Raw genomic sequence first — 6,000 nt, 5'->3', positions numbered from 1 at the left:
AAAAGAACACAACAGCTTAAATTTCCAACAGTAAGTGATTTAAAATTAAATCATAAGTGATTTTTAAGTGATTTAAAAGTAAATCATAGCATAGTCACATGATAGAATGTTCTGTAGCCTTTCAGCATTATATTTTAGAAAAATATTTAAAAGTTTAGGAAAACATTCACAAAATATTTTAAGTAAAAAAAGTTAAGTAGGATTGCAAATCTGTAATACATTCCCAGGGAAAAAAACTGGGGGAGATGGACCTGGAAATGCTAAGTAATTATCTCATTGGTAATGGGAGATATAGCCTACAAGCCTATAAAATAATTATAATTTTGTTTATTATCATTTCTTTTCTGTGTTGGTGAAAAATGAATATAAACTAAACATAACCAAATGGACCCTACACAGGCTTCAAAGTCAGCTCAAAGTCTTACTTCTTCCATGAGGTCTGTCCTGACTCCCCCTTTCAGCCATAATTATCCATGTGATACAATCACCCATTTGATCATATGCTTCCTAGTATTGCTGACTAATTATTCCAGATTAGTCTTCATTAATTAGTATTAGTTCTTCAGCAAGATTTCACTCAAGACCACTCACACCTGGATCTACCTACCTTTTTCAAGATGGCTGCAACAAGTTCTCCCATCCCATATGCTCTTCTTACAATTGGCATTAACATTCCTCCAGTGAAGAGGCAAGTCATGTCCCCTGCCCTGGCACCTGAGCCAGCCTGTGATGACAGCAGAAGTGATACTAGGTGACTCCTGAAGGCAGAACATACAAGAGGATAATGCTTCCACCCAGTTTCCTTGAGATGCCCTTTTTTGGAAACCAGCTGACATTCTGTGAGGAAGCCTAAGCCACATGGAGAGTCCAAGTGTAGGTGATCAGCTGGCTAAGAGCCTCAGCTGAAGACCCAGTCAACAGCCAGCAACAACCACCAGTATGCAAGTGAGAAAGACTTTACGATGGCTCCAGACCCTTGCCACCAATTATCTGCCTGCAAATACCTGAGAGACCCTGAACAACAACTGCCTGGCTGAGCCTAGTCAATCCTTGAACTTGCAGAGATGAAAACAATAAAATGATTGCTATATTTTAAGTCATTAAGTTTGGGGGAGATTTGTCACACAACAATTGATAACTGGAACTTACTTATACTTCCTCTTCTCCTTCACTGCCTCACAGCTCTCCTCTCCAGAACACTTTCAGTCCTAAATCCTTTGGCCCTATAAAAATTAATCCATGTATATTTATTATATAAATGAATGAGTGAATGAATGGGAGTTCTAAATGCCACTGTATTCCTTAGTTTCAAACTTATGCATGCTGATGAGTCAATTCTTAAGAACATCCTGATCTAAGAGAACCAGCAAAGCAAATCCTTTTTATCCTTTTAGAGTCTGAACTTTGTTTCCTTCTGCATAATTCCTTTCAGTTACTCCTCTAGCTACCCAGCATGCACAAAAGTTTCACTCACTAGAAAAGAAGAGCTAATAAAACAAGAGGACCAATGAAGAAACTGACAGCACTGAGCTCACACTTTTCTCAGGAAGAAGCCACTTTCTAGAAAAAGGTGGGCCCTCTTTATCAACCAACATGTTAGCAGGATATTGCTATCTTCATTACCCCAGTCAATAGGGAGGCAAGCTATTGACTTCAGAGCCACTAGGAGGAGTCCCAAAGGGCAGAGCCCTCAATCCCATTAAGCCACCATTGCCACAGCCCTAGCACATGACACCACCTTCGTGGTGTGGTTTGTAGGGCACATGTTCATGGTGTGACAGAACCAGCAACAGCACTATTGTTATTCTGTCCTAACATCACAGAATGTGTTCCTGGGATTTTTTCCCTGGACTGGAGGGATAACTGTGCACAACTGAGGCAGGGGTTCGTGGGTGAGGACATCCACAGAGAAGAAAAAATTAAAGGAAAATAAGGCTAGGAACTCTGAAATCAAGCTTCTCACATTTTACAATCTCACCAAAATTGAGTGATGCTGCCAGTGCCTCTCTTTACTTGATGGTAACTGATTAAATTTGGTTAATCTTTTTTCTTTTAATGCTTTTGGGAATCAGTGAAATTGGGATTACCTGGAACTCATGTTGCCCCCTCTTTCACTAGCCCTCAGAGACCTTAACTTGTCCCTTGCTGTTGAGGATGCTGTCAGTGACATGAGGAGTCAGACCTCAGAGTTCCTTTGCCTTAATGCTGTCATCTCACCAGCTGGACCCAATTACTAGGAAAAGCAAGGATGTTGGGACTCAAGGGTGGAAATAGGGGGTAGAGGACTTATTGCAAGCACAACCTCACATGAAATGCTCTCCAAAGGCAGTGGGATTGTCTCAGATGTTGAAGAAGAGTTTGATGATTGACTTTTCACATCCTTCCTCTCTAGACACTCTTCAGAGAAGGAAAATGAGGATGATTGGTGCCTGCTTGTATTAATCTTACATTTGGGAGGTCAGTGGTTTGTTCGGCCACTAATAGCAGCTTGAGTTGGTATCTCAACGCACACTGCTCTGGGCCCAACAGAAAGCTGGTGCCATGTTGTAATATACTTGGTGGAACTGACACCAAGTATTTGGTTAGACAGAACTGACCACAGAAAAAGGTATTTTCTTTTCCCCTTTCCCAGAGGTAGATTTTTTTTTTTTTTTTGCCAATAATTTACTTTCCCAGACAAGAAAATAAAGTTCAAGTTAAGGTTTGTCCCCTAGATTTCCCAACAAATTTCTAAAACCCAGCTCCCTGCTATTGTCACCACTGTCACTATCATCATCCTCACCATGTGCCCACAAGCTCTGTCTTTCCTGTCACCCAATCAGGTTGGTCTCATTACTTTCCCCATCTCCATCATTAGTGCCAATTAATCATCACCATAACATCATCAGAATAATGGCCTTAGCAAACCCCAGCTGGGAGAGGCCTGTTCCCACCGCTGCAGGAATTTCCATATTAAGACTTCTGAGCCCGCGAGCTCTGGAATATACTAATAGAGAGAAACCGTATTGGAAAAGACCCCTGGGAGAAGCTGAGGGAAAGCATGCCCCAGTCACCTCTCAAAATATCCAGCAAGAAGCCATCGGGGAGCATGTGCCCGTTCTTTGAACTCCCTCAAAGTACCTTTCATCTGTTCTAAATCCAGGATCGTCTTTGTACAGGGCTTGCTGTTTCTGGATAAATCCTTGGCCCTTGTTCAAGCCCTGGACTGTGTCAGGATGTTCCACAGACCCCAGCAGGACAGCATTGCTAAACGAGCGTTTCCAGCGGGACCCCTTTCTTGTGACACGGATTCCAAATCCCAGCCCAGAGCGTCTGCACTCAGCAGTACAACATGGCAGCGACCGCGTTCTATTCTCATTTCAACTCCTGTCTTCCTGGAGGAGGCCCCACACACCCACCACAGACAGTCAGCGGCTGATCATTCTTTCCTGAGGCACTCTATTTTCGGCTTCATATAATATCACAGACTCTCCCTGTGGAGCAAGCTAGCGAAACACTTTTTCCTTGCCTAAGCATTTGCCTTGTATCTGATTCAAATCTCTAACCTGGAAATTGGGAGAGTAAGCCAACAGGACACCAGTAGGAGGGCCTCCTGTTCTGCCCGCAGACTGCACCTCAGTCCAGGGACTTGCTGTGTGACGCTGGGCTGATATCCTTCCCTCTCTGAGCCCCCATCTCACTACCCATTGTCAGAGAGTGTTTTGCACCACCTGCTTCCTGGATGTGTCAGAAGACAAACTCTGTTTTCCAATGCGTATTAACAAATTGTAACACTTTCCCCTGGTATTGTTTTCTTTTTTTCTTTTTCTTTTTTCTAATTGTCAAATGATTCTTTATTGAAACAGTTTCCTTTGTAGTTCTTAACTAGGTGGGCATTCTGCTGTAACACTATTGATGTCATGTATGATGTCATGAAGGCAGCCATCAACACTGCAACCCACAGACTGTGCAGTCATCTTTAATGGCTCCAGAGACTTCTGTGCCTAAAAATTAGTGCTGCATCTGTCAGGCAATGCTGACAGTGTCATCAAAAGTGGTATTTCCACTGAGCTTAATATTTTTCTTGATGTTGATCAGGGCAGAGGCAATGGTACCACCTCCATATGCTTCTGTCTCTTCTGAATAGTTGGTTCCACTGTAAACTTAGACCCATCCAGCCACCTGCTGCCTTGGTGACATCATCATCAACCTTTTCTGAAGACAAGTTCAGGGGGCCGATGACAGACATAGCACTGGCTTCCCTACAGATACAGCTCAGGTACGCGACTTTAATCTCCTCAAGGTCAAACCTGGGCAGCGTGGCAGAGGCAGCTGGGGTAGGATGAACTCAGATGCAGGATAACTGAAGAAAGTTGCACCTTGGCCTCCTCCAAGTCAAGAGCTAAGAGCTCCCTGGTATTTTTACACAGCCTCTATCTCTTCATTGCATTTGCATGTAATGTGTCACATAAGCCACAACCTGTGAGCAAAGCAAAATGGTCTTATTCCCGTTTTACAAGTAAGAACACAGATCAAGAGTAGTAGATACCTCTTTCAAGGTCTCGGCTATCTGGATAGTGGCCACTTTGGGACTGGAACCCAGATGTACTAATTGCTGGGGCTAAACTCCTTACACTTCCCCCTCACTGCCCTGCATGGAATGAACACGAGTAAGTCACAAAATGAGCCTGAAACCAGCGGAAGGGAGCAAGAAAACTATGAGTGGATTGTGAAACGTGAGTGAACTGTGAAAAGTATCCATTTAAATATACCTCACACTCTTATGGGGACACTTGTCACACTAAAACATAAAGGCCCACGGGCCACTTAGAGTTACAGGCAAGATGTGAGTGCTAGAAGAGGACTTGGAAGTCAGCTCACATTTTATAAAGGAGAAGAGTGATGCCCTGCAAAGCCACTGACTAGTCCAGGCCACTCCAGTACTCAGAAGTTCATCCGATGCCTGTTTCCAAAAGCTTTCCCTTCAGAAGATTTCTCCCTCCTTCTATGAGAAGGACATGACCTCCTCACAGTGGTAGAGGCTCTGGCATTCCACTGAAAGCCAAGGTAGTTGGCCCTCAGCCATGGATACAGGCAGAGAAACTGAACATACAGCCAAGGAACTTCAGAGTCACTAGGAGGAGCATCCTATGAAGCCACCTCCCTGCAGCCTGCCACAGCACCTGAACTTCCAACATCAGGTATCCAGGTCCATGGATTATGGCACAAAGGACTGCAGTACAATTGTGAAAGTGCCACACAGGATTACTGATGGCCAGAGCAATTTTTAGCCACCAGTAGCCTACTATAACTTAATCAAATAAACCTTGGCAGAGGGCAGGGCCCTGAAGAGATGGAACACAGCACAGGTGTGTTTTGCCAGAAAGAAGAGGGAATAAGTGGTCCCTGGCCTGAAACTTGGAGTTTGGACTAAGGAAACTCCTCAGTCTGGAGGACAGCCCTGGATACTTGGGCAGCAAAGGGATGCCGGGGAGGGGAGCAGTGATGACATTATGTGGGTAGAGAAATCTTAACTGGGCCAAGTAGTGAAAAACCCATGCAAACTGGCTTAAGCATTAATAAAATAACAAAATTTTAAAATAAAATAAAACGGAATATACTGGCTTATGAAACCCAAAGGTCCAAAGGTGCACTGGCCTGAGGCTCAGCTGTCTCACTTCTCTGCCTGGCTCTGACTTCCTCTGGGTGGGCTAAGACCTCCTCCAGTAGAGCAAAGAACGCCCATGGCCCCCCGCTCCGCAACCCCTGAAGAAAAAGAACTCCACCTACCCGGAGTGCAGAAGTGGACTCTGATTGGCTACCTTAGACCACGTGCCCCTCCTTAACTAATCACTGAGCTCTGATTAGCCAGGTCTAGATCACGTGCTTCCCCAGAGCTGTATTGGACTGACAGCCTCACCTCAACTTTCTTTCAGGAGGCCGATTTAGCCTGGGCAGTGCCATCAGCCCTGCCCCTCACGTCCTCAAGCCTATGCCACACGATGGGGGTCCCTGGAGGAC

The 6,000-nt window shown here is 44.6% G+C and overlaps 1 pseudogene; it reads right to left on the bottom strand.

Annotated features, from left to right (window-relative positions):
• Positions 1–3,860: 3,860 nt before the first annotated feature.
• LOC112064072 (60S ribosomal protein L12-like) overlaps positions 3,861–6,000 on the bottom strand; it is an 80,480-nt pseudogene continuing 78,340 nt past the window's right edge.

This window comes from Physeter macrocephalus, chromosome 19 (assembly GCF_002837175.3).
Source record: "Physeter macrocephalus isolate SW-GA chromosome 19, ASM283717v5, whole genome shotgun sequence".
Taxonomy (NCBI): Eukaryota; Metazoa; Chordata; class Mammalia; order Artiodactyla; family Physeteridae; genus Physeter; species Physeter macrocephalus.
The sequence above is the reverse complement of the archived record's forward strand: the minus strand, read 5'-3'. Positions and strand labels throughout refer to the sequence as shown.